Raw genomic sequence first — 16168 nt, forward strand, 5'->3', positions numbered from 1 at the left:
AACATTTCATTAGCTAATCATGTCACTTTGTAGGGTGACAGGTGACATCAAATACATCCCTATTCATGACTACTAAATCCACTCTTTGGTACTTCCCCTCTGTGTGGACACCTGTCCTTAATACTACTAAAGCTTATTTTAATGTTAATGGCTCTTTAACAGAGGTTGACACTGACGGCCTGAGAATGCTGTTTGCCAAACACCTAGCTAAGTTGTCATCCATAAACGAATGGCTCCAGCAACGTTACGTGGTAAACATTTATACTTGGACTAACTATCTCTACCCTGTGATAAACAGCTGATGCTGTTTCTCCATTTCCATTTCCTTCATGGATAACGTAACTAGTGAGGATGCTGAATTTTTGACTGGAACATGTAGTTATAGTCTCAATCTTTTAGCATTATCCACCTGGTTTTTAAGACCAATTTTATTATTTTTTTAAAAAACACAAATTATCTTCCAATCAAATTATGAAGCTTAACTACATTGAATAAAATCTGCCAGTGACATCCACTATATATATATGTCTGGTTTTGTCAACCTTCGTCTGAAATAATTGTTTCAAAAATGCCTAAAATGAATGAGTAAATAATAACTGGAAAAGCCTCACATGCATGATAATGTACTGAAAGGCCAAGACTGAAGCTGAAGTTGAATGTCTTAGTCAGCAAGGATCTTCATCAATTAATATAATAGAAAATATATATAGTATACACACACACACACGCACACACACTCATATATATATATACAACAATGAAAACAAGAAAACACTATATTGACAGATACCACCAGCTAGAATTTTTAAAATATAAGTGCAGCACTTGGTAGATCTCTGGAACTCTGGCACATGTGAATAGTTTTGCATAGTAATAGTAATAATTCGAATTCCATTCTAATAACAATCATGATGTAATAAATATAACGGATGTACACTGACAGGGCTTGACAGTGCATTCCAGGCGTATGTGACAAACGGTTTCCGCTCAGTAAGCAGAGGTGATTTTGAGATGAGGACTGAGGCTGTTCCACTCAAGCTGTCACAGGAAGCTGGCAGCATCAGTTCCACTGACATATCTGAAATTGGCTTTGGTCTACCTGTGTGTATACATCGGGATCCAGGTCGACCTTTAGCTGCCTGATCAGCGAGAAGAAAGGGCAAAGTAGTAAAGGACAGAAAGGGGGACGAGTTGTAGTGGAAAGCAGCATGCTTTGTCATGGTGGTTCACAGTGATGATTATCTTAATCGTATGTCAAGTTAATCAAGTGTAACATTCATGTCGATGAACAAAGGTAGCCATTTTTCACGTGACAGCTCTATTCATTCTTGATTCTGCTATGGAAATGCATATGTTCTTTTTATGTCTACTGTATTTTCATCTCCTATCTTCATCTCTCGTGTGCTTTCAAAAAATCCCCATGTAACTCATTTGCATAGGCTGGAAGGCTTGCCTGAATATCTTAGTCATACTTAAGCTCCCTCTGTTTATCATGGTCCAAACACTTTCCATCCCTATTGTTCAGAGCACTTAGATTTAAGATTTACACCTACAGTGTGCAAAACAGCAAGGACAGTGCTCACTAGTTAAATTTCAAATAATAAATCAGATGCCATGATTTGCGCACACATGCCGTCGTCCTCGACAGGGCTTATGCGTTTGTGCTGCTTAAATCAAAAGGCTTTCTAGTGGCTAATGTGATTTTCCCTGCATTTGTGTGTTGGCTGTGGCTCTTACGTGACTCTCTTCGATAGTGGCATCATTGTAAATTCCCGAGGGTGTTTTTGGACGACTGTTGTTCTTAAGAGGCTCTAAATAACATACAGCCCCCAGAGCTGTACTTATGCCATGCCTGCATATGTACTGATATAATAAGTGATGCAATGCCTGCAAACTATGTGGACTTTTAACTAAGTGGACTTGCCACTCAACACTAAGTTGCAGTGTACCTGCTCATGAAAATTAATGAGTAACCTGCCTTTAGGCATGTTTGGTGTTGTATTATGCATACATCTATTGCATATCTACAGTGTGTATGTTGGAAACCGCTGACACAAGGTGCGCTTGTCGCAGATTTTCCATCTGGAAGAAGGTGATAAGTTCACCTGTCTGTTTATAGGCACTTCAGAACCTTTAAGGCTGCTTTGGTGTTTTTTAAGATGTGGGACTCTTCACATTAACAGACGTTTGTATTTTTTTTTAAGTACTTTTGACTATTAACTGTTAAAGTTTATGAACATGATCATCAGGAAGCACAGTGTTGTAAACCTGCACTACGTTCAAGTTCCTTAGCTAAAGTCCTTCTCCGGTTATTGATTAAACACCTAATGTTTTCACACCAAATGTTTTCACACCAAATTAATCACTTCCTGCTTTAAAATGCAGTTTTACTAAGCTGTCTAGATTGCATTTTCAGAAGAGTATTTTTTTTTTTTAGCTTACATTAGTGTGCAGCAAGCTGACTGGACCTGATGGATGCAGAGAATTGGTCCTGTGCTGGGTTTGGGCCTTTTTGGTGCACTGATCATTGATCTTGGGTCCTTTTGGGTTGGATTATTTTCAAATACAACTTTCAAATGAGAAAGTTTTCTCTCTTTGGTTGTGATTCTACTTGTTTGCATTTAGGTGTCATTTGATACAAGTGGATAATGGTTACCTTACAAATTGATAATGCAGATATTTTACTATTTAGAGATGCCAAAGTGTTAGTTGTTGGTAGTTGATTGCAGTGTACATATCAGCACTAAACTTATTGCTTGTTTGCTAATAGTAAAAACAGCTTGCAATCATGTGTTGCTGTGCCGTATTCACTTTCATTTTATTGCCACTGTCAAATTAGTTATTTCTGGTGTGTAAGGCAGCTTTTCTAAATCAAGCATTTAACTTTGTCTTCGTCTTTGCCATGTTTTTGATTTGTGTGTGGGCTGGATTGGTTTTTGGCAAATGCTGTGTGCCTCGTAATGTCATCATTAGAGGAGTTTGTATTAATGGAGGACATGACTTCCTTAAATACAGTTTAAAAGGGCAAAAAATAGCAAACCTGACATCTCAGTATTTTTGAACTTTTTTTAAAAAAACTTCAGTTATACAGAATAAGAGATATTCGCAGTGTAAAACTGATACCAGGACAAAAAAAAAAAAAACAATCTGACATACATTTATTTCATACCAGCAGAAACTAAAGACTAAAGAACCTTGAAAGAGATGCAGCGTGTGCTGCTGAAGTATCACAGGTCAGACAACATACCCTGCAGTGCTGCTGGAACAACTGAAATGGACTCGGGGCATCCATAGAAAGAAATGCACTGTTGGCAAAAGCAACCTGACGTTGATGAATGTTGTCCTCTGAGTGTTAGGTAATATTCTCTGATGAGATGCAGTGTGTGCTCCGGCCCACAAGGTTGCGAGTACGGCAGAAAGTGATGACGTGAGGGTGTGTGAGCCAGTACAGCAAGGCCACAGGAGGAGGACTGAGAGCAGACCTCACCTGGACATCTGACATGAAAAACCACATTAAGTGATTCGGACCATTTTCAGGTGTTCTTCTTCCACTGAACATCGTGGATACAGAAATATTTACTGAACACTGCACTTTGCTAACGCTGATGTTGAGCTCACTATGGATGGATAATGGGGAACAAATAATAAATTCCTTATAGTTACGAGAATCCAGACTGGCTATAATCAATTTGTTACAAAGTGCATTGTTATGCACCTGATGTACAGTCCAATCTTGCGCGTATGACAAATATTGCGATTGTATCCCAGCTCTCTGTCACTGCTGTGGATATGCATGCATGAAGCCAGGAGGAACATTAACATAAAAGGGATGTACATCTAAATGATAGACTGCCGTCACTTTAACAAATTGATGAAGCCCCAATGTTACGTATCCCATGTCTGTAAAGGGCTCATGTTTATACATACAATAAATCTGTCATGGTATTTTGGTGCATAACGGTAAAAATAGATTTAAGCAGGTACTGCAAGTCAAAAAGCATACATTGAAAAGGCAGAAACTTTTACAATAAGAAAAGAAGAAACAGTATATAAAGTTGCTAAGAAATACATAAAATATGTCTGTTTTTAAAATGCAGGAGTGGTACAGTTTGTGGATGTGGAAAGTATACACCAGTGAAATCTCTAAATGCTCACAGTATGAAGCATAAAACTCTGTGCAGTATGCAAGAATGACAGTCCAGAAAAATACATCTTCACATTATGCATGTAAACATATGTGGAGGCTATGCAGTAATGCAACATCTACCATCTATGGGGGCATGATAAAAATGTGTGTCAGGTTGAGGTCTATTTTTTATTGGTCATAGCAGCTGCAGATGGGAAGAAATTCTTTCTGTGGTGTGACGTTTTGTTCTGGCTAGACTGCAGCCTCCTGCTGAAGGGGAATATCTCAAAAAGTTTGTGTCCAGAGTGGAAGAGATTGGCTCCAGTCTTTTCTGACTGCCTCAGGGACCTTGATGTGACCAAGTCCTGGAGATAAGGCAGCCAATCAGATGGCAAGCTGCAGTCTTCCTTTGTCCTTGGCAGTGGCGGCACCGTACCAGATGGTGATGGAGGAAGTGAGATTATATGAAGGTGTAGAGGTGTGCCATCATTGTCTTTAGACTTTTGAGCTTTTTAGGTCAGGGAGTTGTGGTTCAGGTCCTGGGAGAAGATGTTTCCCAGAGAGGAGATGAACTCCACATTGTCCATTAAGAGCTCATATGGGATGATAGTGGCAGGTGGGGCTGGATTCTTCATGAAATCTTTTACCACCTCCACTCTCCTCAAAGATTTGAGTTCTATGTTGTTCCTTGAATTGTGTCACAAGATGTGCTTCCCAGCTTCAAATGCAACATCCAGGCAGACAAAACTGAAAGAGCTTGTCCTACTTGCGATGGGGTATTGAAGGTAGAAATATACAAACAGGAACCTGGAGTAATTTCCTGAGGAGTCCATTTGCTGGCAGTACAATGGATGCCATGTTTACTGCATCGTTTGTTGGCTCTGTAGCTGAACAGTAGGAGGTCCAGGAGAGGGTTTGAAATGGCTTTAAGGTGCAACAAAATTACCGTTCACCATGGAGGTCAGTGTGGCAGCTCTGTAGTCATTTAGCCCTGTGGCTCTTGGTTTGCTGGTGACAGGGATGATGGTAGAGGTCTTGAAGCAGATTAGCACATGGCATGTCTCAAGGGACATGTTCAAGATGTCTGTTAACAGCAGTGACAGCTGATCAGCACCGTACTTTAGGGTGGATGGAGAGTCACTTAAAGTGGTTTTCCAGTATGGAGGGAGTCATCTTTGTGATGAGGGAGGAAAGCTGTGGAGACGCCTAGGCTACTAAACAGTGTGTAAGAAGAAATGGGATGTATACATCGTGTAAGATGTTATGAATCAGTTAAAACAATCAGTGACAATAGATTAGTGTTTGGCATGGCACATACAACGTCAGAGCAGCTGCCTAATTTTCCAATAATAAGCTAGAAAATAGCATTTGGCATATGCTGAAATAATAATAGATTTAATTGGGTTTTATCTGCAAATAAAACCATCTGAGCAGAAACACTGTGAATCATTATTGTCTTGTTCTGACCTAACTTTGTTGGGCTGGCAAATCAATTTTTCTAAAAACAGAACTGCTGTTAGAACCGTTCTTCTCAAGCGTCGAGTCAGTATTCGGGCAGATGTATTGAGCATGACAGCCAAATCACTCAAAATAGGCTTTGACAGAAAACAACACAACTAATTGTAAAGCAAACTTTCCAAGATGAAAAAGAAAACAGATTTTTTTTTAAATTAAATGTCTGCCAACAGCATCAGATTATGACCTGTAAACTCCAAAGGAAACTGTTCAAATAGTATGAAGGTTAGTTTGTATTTTGAAGGATATATGCATGACTTTTGAGAGGATACACTATAAATAATTTTTTTAAAAAAAGGGCACACACAAAGACATGAACAGATCATTGTAGTATATATAGAAACCAGAAAGTCTACCTGCCATTACTGCTTTCTATAAGACAGTGACAGTTGACTCACAAGGCGCTTCAGTGCCTTCTTGTGGCCACTCTCCATTTCTTTCTTCTCTTTCAGTGTCCCTGCCCACCAGTGTGTAACTGTCAGTGGTCATGAGACATTAAAAATTAAACCCCTTGAGAAATACTATGTAACATAATTTAAAAGGTTATTTTTAGTCAGACAGGCAAATCCAGTGTTTTTCCCCCTCTGTAATGCTCATGACTTACTCAGTGATTAAAGATAAAGCCTCTTATCTCAATGCAAAGTCTCCACACAGCTTTGAGAGCAGTAGAGGATGTTTACAGCATGACAAGTTATGCAAACATGAAAAATGATCCTTACCATTTCCAGCAATCACGATTAAACTGTGTATCCTCGGTGTCATATTTTTTCCCCCTTTTCCTTACAAATGCTCGCACGTGAGAGTAAGAGGAAATTACCCCTCCCTTTCAAGACAACGGAGGACCATTCATCTTACTAATACCAGAGGTGAGTGATCATGAAGTGTGGAGACTTCGGTGAGGAAGTTGGGACCTAATAGTATCAATCATCATCATGCCTGCAAATGAAGATCTCTCATCACGGACACCACACAAGTTAAGAGAGACAAACGAAATCTCTCACTTCAACTGCTACTAACTGCACTCATTAGTCAGCTCCGGTGGTCATTATTTAACACAGAGCCTCCGGGATTGTTGCTGTGGGAAAATAACATTCATCAGTCCCATGCAGAGCTGACACGTTCAATCACAGAGTGGGTGAGAGAGAAAAAGAAACACTTTTGATTACGATGACAGCATAATGAACCATATTTGACCTTTCACATCCATTCCACTTTGGTAGAGGATTAAATGAATCAGGATTCAGGGGAACTGTACACTGCAGTAGGGCTGAATATGCTCCCTCAAATGCTGCAACACTGGTTGTATTATTCCTTCAGGCTGCACAGTGAGTGGTGCTTTGAGCTAAACTGTTAATGTGAGCACACTGAAAATGCTCACATTGACAATATTAACATGCTGATATTTAGCAGGTATAATATTTACCATCTTAGTTTAGCATGTTATCGTGCTAGTAGGTCAATACCTAAAAATGTGATGCTTATGATGGTGCTAGATGACAAATTAGGGATCTAGAAACAATAGTAGTACAAAAAATTGGGTCAGTTTCTCATTAATTAAAAATGTTTATCCTGTCAACAGAGGATCTAAAAACAGCGACCCGGCACAAAATGTCAAGTCACAAGAGTTTCATCTCCACGCATAATTAATATAATATTTCATTGTATAATTGCCAAACTAATTGCCATACCAATCCGGTCAATAGTTGTGTTGATATTTCACTAAAAAACTAAAATTCCCTCTTGGTGGTGGTAGAGGAAGTCAGAGGATCACAAGTGTCAGCTGGCTCTGTCTTCTGAACAAGACAAAATTTGCATTCACATGGTAAATGTTGAGATACTGACAGGCAGACCAACAACTGTGCTGCTAGCAGTTGGCTAAAAACCAACTGTGCATCTCCTTCTCTTCAACCCAACAACCCCACATGTAAATAAATAATGAAGAATTCATCATAAATCAAACCATTGAAGAAGGCAAGTTTAAAGAACCGTCTGAAAAGGTGTAAGCTGAAGGGTTAGCTTGTACATCTCCCCTTTATGAATATATTTTGTGCAGATTCCTTTAGATTTATCCACTGAAATATGTATTATTCACATGCAAAACTCTCAAACAATATGCAAACGCACTAGTGTCCATACTCCGTTGTTAATAATTTGTTAGTCATCTTATTTTTAGGTATTTTTGAATCTATTTTGTGATTTTCAAAACCATTTCACTAACTTACTCCTTGAACCTATTCACAACTTCTGTTCGAACCTTTGTTTTTGTAAATGTGTACATTTTCATCATTCATACTGACCCACTGTTAAACTTGAAACAACCTCTGAACACAGTCTGGATATTATGTTTTAACTTTGCACATTATTTTCACAATTCCACTCTACATTTGAGAGCATGTAAGTTTGTAAATGAACTGTTGGCTGTAAGAGAACAACAGATGTGCTTCATGTATTCTTGTGTAACAGCCAAAATGGCCAGCGAGAGCAAGGGTCATTGTCATAGCAACAGTAGAATCTCATCACTTTAATATGCTCCATAAAATTAGACCCTGGCAGCACCAAAAGCAAATACTGAGTTTATAATGCCACGTGGAGTCCTGGATGTTTCATACGCACATGCAGTGTAGTGATAAAAGCTTGTGGCCTGTGTGTTGCAGCTGTTGCACTGAAACAAAATGTTATGACTCAGCGACAATCCGATGATTTGGCAGGTTTCCGAGGGAAATGCCCAGGTGTCAATGTGGCAAACTGTCCGCCATATCTGTCTTAATTTGCTTTTGTGACAGCTGCAAGTATGTGGAAATGTTATGCCAGCCACAGTGACTGCCATCATCTTTAATGGGTGTCACACACAGGTGGCCTCACTGCAGAGATGCGATTAAAATGTAATCACCCCGTAACTGACTGCCTCGTTTCAACGTGTGTAATAGGACAAGTTGTAGCGGCGACTTCTTTGTTCCCATTCATATGAGATGCAACAAAGAGCTTATTAGGAATAAATAAGTGGACATCTGACTATAGTTTTCCCTTGTGTTGCTTAGTCAAATGCCTGTTGTGGCATCGCTGGCTTCACCAACCTGATTCCCGAGCAGAGCTGCGGCAGTGACGCCCTGTGACCCCGAGCCATCTCTGTTTCATTTTTCATTTTCAATCATAGCTGTAAGTGGGATGAAGAACTCAACGTGGCACTTCACAGTAACAAGTCAGACACAAGCAATGAGTAAAGTTCCCCTGGGAATCTCCCAGTGTCAAAAGTCTAAACATCATGCTAGTATGACACAGATACAACTAACCGCTGGGTTTTCAATAATTCATGGCCTTGTAGAGAGAGTTTACAGAGGAAATAAACAATGTGGGGGAATGGCTGTGATGACCGAAAATATCACCGACACTTAATATACATGGATTCTGCACCACGACGCTAGATGTTCAGTGCTTGTACCCCTGACATTCACCGAGAAAACATCTGTTCCCCACAACATAATGAAGGAGGATCTCTTTGTGTGTCTGGAAATTCTGCCTCTGTGTTTTTATCGCTCTCCTCCTGCCTCTTGCTTTCCCTCTTAATAGTGGTTCAGATCAATAGAGTTTGCCTCAGGCACAGACCTTTGCACTAAAACCAATTGTTCCAGGAACTCTGCACCAGCAGAGCCCAGACCGTTTTCTACGAAGCCTGTCTGGTTTTTGCATATCACAAAATGTGCTGGATGCTGGAAGAAAACATGTTCATTTTGCTTAATGTCACAATCTAGGCATGAATACACAATGTACAAAATAATAACAATTTCAGTACATACAGCTAGTAGATTAATATGGAATTCTTAGCTTTATATTTAGCATAGCCTTACTTTAGACAGGTGAGAGGATTGATTTTGTTCACACGTCTGTACAGTAAATCTGCCAGGAGCTGATTAGCTCAGTCGCTGCGCCAGGAAACAGTCCCACACAAAACTCCCAGTGAAATCGCCCCTACTTAGATTTGCAATTCATTTTTCAACTCAGTATTTATACTCTTGGATAGTTTGACATAAAGACTGAACTCTGAGAAACAGCTGGCCTGCTCATGTCTGATTTGAGAGAATAAAATCCATCAACCTGCATCTGTAAAGTCACAACTTGTGGCCTTCAACCTTCTATCAAATATATTTAGCAGATCAGGACTACTGACAGAGATCCCAAGAGTAAACTGTAATAAGAAATCAGTTAGTTGTGTATTTAATGTTCCCTGAAAAAAAAAAATATTGTTTTAGGAAAATTACAGTTGATTTGGATATTATGTAAAACAAAAGTAGATACTTTTCTTTAATGAAAATTGCAGCTCGTGCCCTATCTCCATTTTTGTTTTAAAGCCCCTTTGATTCTGGTATTATTTGTGCTAAATTTACATGTCTAAAAATATCAGCAGCACCAAATCTCTCTTGATCTGCTTGCCATTGTTGCCAAAGAAAACACCACTGATGGCATCTAAAACTATATTCCAGAGATATATTCTGGATTTACCAAAGCCAAGCACATCTTGGAACTTAATCTTATTTGAATAAAGTGGAGCATTTAAGGTCACACATTTAATTCTCAGTCCGTTTCCTTTAAAATGACTGACAGACTGCCCCTACTCTCACTGGCAGTACTCTAAATAAAGAACAATGACAAACATGAACGTGACAAAAAGCTCCATGTATTCCAACTGCACAGATGAAATTATATGCTTTTCACTTAAAACAGTAACAGAAAACAATGATACGAAGCCATTAGAAACAAAATGATTGACAACTTAATGAAAATTGGTACAACAGAACAAAGCACCTGTGGGATATGGCAAAAAATATGTTTTGGGACTATCAGTCAGTAGGATGAGGAAATAAATGTCAAGATCTATTAATCAGTGAGCTTTAGAAGTGCTGCTACACTGCTATTTCCCCGTTTACACAGAGTCAGGTAAGTAGTTCCTCCCTGTTGTAAGTCTTTATATTATGCTACGCTAACTTACTGCAGGCTGTAGTTTCATATAGACCTCACAGAAATGAGAACGATATTATTCCTGTCATGTAAGTCTCTGCAGCAAACTGAATAAGCATATTTCCCAGACTGTTAGCAGAAGATTTGATCCTGAAAATAGAGCTCGGTGTATGAGTAAACAGGTAACTCTTTTTTTTTTTTTTTTTTTTTTAACCCACATTCAGTTGTGGCAGGATCAGAAAGCAGTTTGGACAGTACCTGCCTACTAAACATCTGCTCTGAGACCAGACACACACAGGATGTTACTGCGAGGGTAATACAAACCAGTGAACCATGGGAAATTGTGGAATGTGCTTCTATAGTATACTAAATAATGTGTTGATTCATGCCATCTCGTTTTTTTCTTCTCTCTGGCCTTCACATAGACTAACTTGTCATGGGTTAATGGAGAAATAGTGGTGAGTAATTTATTTTTACACAAAAGATGGCACCATCTACTTGTCTTAAATTATAGACAACATAAAGATGAGAAAAGAACACCAGAGCGATGGGACTGAATGGTATGTGACAAATGAGCTGCTTTAAATAAATTCTGTGATAAGTGGAGACAATCAGGGGCCAACACACGTTTGGTTTTTGAATTTACATGTTTGATTTTCTTTTACATGACAGATCTTTTTTTTTTTTGTCCTAAGAACAAGTAGTTTTAACGTAGTGTAAAAATATTATTACAAGTAAATGAGGGGTTTCATTGATGCATTAACACACTTACACCATTTTAATGTTGTAGCTTATAAAGGTGCCCCTAATACATTCTAATCTAGAAAATGGACATATTTTAGTTGATGGTCATTTGTTTTGTAAGTAAGATGCTAATCTAAAGTGCATAAAGATGTCAGATGTAGTATAATAAAATGCAGTATGTTTTTCTAGAAATGATACTCAAGTAAAAGTTTCAAATATAAAAAAAAGGAAATACTCAAGTTAGCAGCAGCGCCTCTGTACTGTACAATAACACTTCAACTGGAAGAATTGCAGGTGATTATTATTACTTATATTTCAAGAATATGCAGGAACATTTATTTGCTCTACTGTTTACCATCATTGCAGACTGATGCCACACTGGACCACATACCACAGATGCTATTCTTGTCACACTGTACATTGGGCTTTAGGAGCCACAGCAAGCGGTATCTTTGATAAACACACACCAGCCATAATAATAGAAGCACCTGCCAAGTATTGTACAGTTCCCCTTGAGCTGCCAAAACAGTTTTCACCTGTCAAGGTATGGACCAAGCAAGACCTCTAAAGGTGTCCTACAGTATGAAGCACCAAAGTATTATTAGCAGATTTTTGAAAATTGAGTGCCTCCCTCTGAGATTTGCTTATCACAGTGGTGGGGTTTGTGTGGCCCTGTGATGGTGGGAGATGCTAGGAGAAGGGTCAGACAAAGAGCGATGCAAAGATCCCTATGAGTTAGCAAAGATGGAGCTTCGACACCTCACCTGGGACATGGAGACTGGGGGCCCTCTCTGGAGCCAGGTCCACGAGGAGCATCTGGTGTTCAAGACTTTATCCATGGTGCTCAGCTGGGCACAGCCTGAAGAAGGGACACGGAGTCTCCACCCAGTGGGCCCACCGTTCACTGAGATAGGTGTAGTGGTGCGAATGCAGTGCAAGTCCTGCCCTGCTAAGCCTGCAGCCACTGCAATCTGATCCTGGAAAAGTGGAAGAAAGTAAATGGAAATGTGGAAATATTCATTTGAATGACCACAATTTTAGGTGTAATCAGCTAAATAACTTGTGTTTATGGCACCAGACATTTAAAAAGTGGTATTTAAAAATACATATGACTTTAGACAAAAGTTAACTCCTCTTACTGAATGAATACTATGAAAAAAAGAATTTTATAGAATGTCTGTTTTGTTCAAGTTCAATTCAATTCAATTTAATTCAATTTTATTTAAATAGCACCAATTACAGGTCAAACTGTCTCAAGACGCTTTACAGAATCCATATGCCTGAACAGTACAGACTATAACTAGCAAAACCTCAGAAAATAAGCATTAACTTAGATGTAAACTTTAAGAAAATACGCAAAAACCATAAAAAACAGTATTTTTATAAATAGTTATTTTGTTCTTTTACTTGTGACTGCAAAATTAGACTGTTTTACGTTATGTAAATCAGCTAAAACATCATTATTTTGCAGATATTTGCCATTATTATTACTGTTTTTAAAGATCTTGAAGGGTACAATATTTAATCGACTTTTAAGTTTTTTTCTTTTTTTTTTTTATTCTGGTACCCTTGCTGCCAGATGTTTTGTTTTGTTGTTGTTTACAACGTTGTTTGTTGCTTGGTCATAATTTCAATCATTTCCTAATTTCATCACTCAAAACAAATAATGCAAACTGCTGCAGCCTAAACTATTTTATCAACTTTTATAACGGAGGTAGCAGTCAGTCTGCCAGCCACACACTCGCATTTACAGATCTGCAAAACCATCACTTCTACTTATCTCCTCCCTCTTCAGAGATCTCTCATGCAGGTTATAAAACTCAGTAATTTTGGATTTGTTCTTACCTTCTGCCTCTGATCATGGTCACCATCTCCAGAAGCAGCCAAGATATAAAACACCTGAACCCTGCTCCAGCTCAGCCAACCTCCGTTCACCACGTTTCTTCCACGTTTCTTCCAGATGTCCCTACTGTTCTTGTCTATATTATCTCATGTAAGCAACACAGACTCGCAATTCAAGCCCCGAAATCCAAATTTTCTCCAGCTCTTGTTACCTGCGCCCAACTACCGGGTCCGCGGCAATGTCTCCGCCCACCACGATGACGATCCACTACACCTGCAGCGCCTTCGCCCTCTGCTGGGTGGAGCCTCCAGTCACAGGTGTGTGACCTCACCTATTTAGCCACACACTGGCAGGTAATTACATCAGTCTAGATAATTTCTGTTGATTTCATCTGAATCAGGCTTAAGAGGTAAAATACTGTTGTTACTTCTTTGTACTAATTAAAATAGCAGGTAGAGGTGCTTTCAAATGAAGCTTCTGAACCCTCTCCATGTCATCGCTTCATAGTTCAGAAGAAAGAAAATACATTTTGCAGTCAGACTGTCTTTCTGTGTTTTTATGCATATTTTGTAGGGTACTTTTAAAAAATTGTCAGGGTAATTTCCATACTTATTAATGCTGTTGGCTCTCAGCCTTACATTGATATCCGATATCAATACTACCAAAGGCTCTTATCTATGTCATTATATTAATGAGGTTTTTCTCCACAGTTAATAAAACCTTGGTGTCTTAGCTATACTACTGCTATTAAATTAGTTGGGTTAATCTCTATAACTAACACTCCAGGGTCTCATGCTAACCTTGTAATATACATAGTAAGGTAAAGTAGTATTTTATATAACTTTCTGGGGTTTAAATTATTACTATTAGTTAGGTAAATTATCGTCATAAATAACTCTACAGGGACTTGACCTCAATATTTACACTTGTCAGGGGATTTGTATCGCTAATCATATTCTTTTTACTGGAAAGAACTTTGGCATGATGGCTGCTGTTTTAAATATGCTCTATTAATAAAAGCAACTGTACTCCATCTCTACCTTCCAGCAGATACGAGTATCTCTGCCCCAGGACAAGCTAGATCAAGATACTAAGGTTTTGCAGATGTTATATCATCTCCATCTACGATGAAATATGAGTTATGGTCTTTGTTAGGGCACCTAAACCCTGCGACATGAATCATTTCCCAGACAGTTTGCTTGCCTCCACTTCCCATACCAACGCTGTGGTCTCTCCCCCGAGCTATACAACCCATTCTTTCCACTCATCCTCTGGAGCATGAGTGATTCATCTCCCTGAATGCAAACAAATATTGCTTGCTCAAAAGCCATGCATAGTTCATATAACATGTAATCTGCCATAACTTTTCTATTTAAATGGGCCATGGCTTCATGATGATTCCATTGTTCATTTTTCAATGGAAAGATATTTCCTTTGTATCCAGTGTTACAGTGCCTTACCAGATGTTCATCTGTTTGCATTCAGCATGCTGCTGATTCCCTGCATTCAGATGAGAAGGTTGTGCATGCCTGCACGAATTCAAAGGAAGTGCAACACGCACACATAAGCTAATTCCATTAAATTTTATTTCATGACAAGGTGACTCAGCCCATCTGCTCCCTTTAGGATCGCAGTTTTGGTGGATTGTGATCTCAGAGACTTTCTGTGTCATGCTTGTTCAGATTGTTCCAGAGCATCACTCGAGCAGAGTCACCGCCAGACACAAATGCATGTCATTCTGAAATAAATTGTTAAATCTGACAAGGTGTCCTGTCTGAAATATTGATTTCTATCATGCTCTGCCAGTTTAAAGATGAAGAATAAACATCATCTAAATGCTCTACCTGGTTCTCATGCTTAAACTGAAGATCTGGTCAAAATAGGGTGAAATATCACTAAAAGATTCAAATGAATGAGCATCAGAGCCACTTTATTTTCTCTCTGTAACTATCTTATGAGATTGACTTGAGATCTGGAGAATTTGGAGGCCAAGTCAACACCTTTAACACTCATGTCATGTTCTTCAAGCCATTCCCGAGCAATTTTTGTAGCGTTTCAGGGCACATTATTCTGCTGAAAGAGGCCACTGTCATCAAGGAATATCGTTGCCATGAAGGGGTGTACGTGGTCTGTAACAACGTTTATGTAGGTGGTATGTGCCAAAGTAACACCCAAATGAATGCAAGGACTCAAGATCTCTCAGCAGAAATGTGTTCTGTGGTCCACTTGTGATGCTCATGTGCCCTTTGTCGGTGCTTTTGGTTGGGTACAGGGGTCAGAAAGGACACTCTGAGCAGTCTATAGCCACACACACAGCAAGTTGCCGTGCACAATGGGTTTCCGACACTTTTCTGTCATAGTCAGCAGTAAGGTTTTCAGCAATTTGTACCGCAGTAGTAGTACTGCACCGGCCGGCCTTCATTCCCAACGTGCATCACTGGGACTGCGGTGGCTGTGACTGTATTAACTGGTTGGTCTTCCTTACAGTTACAGCCTAACAGTTTTTAACTGTAATTTCTTCAAGAATTTATTTTCATTTTACAGATTTGACCTGTTTTTTGAAACTACAGATAGTAACTAGTACAATCAGACAAAAAACATGACATAAAAAACAAAAAAGCAGAAAACGGTATAATAATGTCCACATCAAAAACCTGTATCTTTACACATGGTAATTAATTTTTACAAAGTTTTAGCATAAAATGTCACTATTTTTTAATGTATTTAAATCAGCAAAACATTTCTTTATTTTCCAGTGTTTGAAAGAAAAAAAAATACTAAAGATTGAAAAAGGGTAAATCATGTATTTAGCTGTCTTGCTGTCCAGCCCCTGTATTTTTACAGGTAGTAATTTGGCCCTTTGTAACATTTGACCATAAAATTACATAGTTTTTTGCTGTATTTAAATCCACTAAAATATAATTATTTCACAGATTGACAGTTTTTTAGCATATTTTTCCAGTCTATCCAGTTGTCCTTCCCTACAG

General features: G+C 38.8%; 1 protein-coding gene across 8 annotated transcripts in view; it reads right to left on the reverse strand.

The window, feature by feature from the left end:
- The window catches only part of neto1l (neuropilin (NRP) and tolloid (TLL)-like 1, like), a 146334-nt gene extending 132931 nt beyond the window's left edge, over positions 1–13403 (reverse strand). For 5 of the 8 annotated variants that reach the window (XR_002746470.3, XR_008600429.1, XR_004847842.2 and 2 more), the window contains exons 1-2: positions 13184–13402; positions 12103–12315 (exon numbers count right to left, since the gene is read on the reverse strand). The gene's annotated coding sequence lies outside the window, so the exon portion shown is untranslated. Of the gene's footprint in view, positions 1–12102; positions 12316–13183 lie in introns of all 8 variants that reach the window. The other 3 variants (XR_008600428.1, XR_004847841.2, XM_035950862.2) reach the window with 1 other exon arrangement.
- Between the last annotated feature and the right edge of the window lie 2765 nt (positions 13404–16168).

This window comes from Amphiprion ocellaris, chromosome 22, assembly GCF_022539595.1.
Source record: "Amphiprion ocellaris isolate individual 3 ecotype Okinawa chromosome 22, ASM2253959v1, whole genome shotgun sequence".
In the NCBI taxonomy this organism is placed as follows: domain Eukaryota; kingdom Metazoa; phylum Chordata; class Actinopteri; family Pomacentridae; genus Amphiprion; species Amphiprion ocellaris.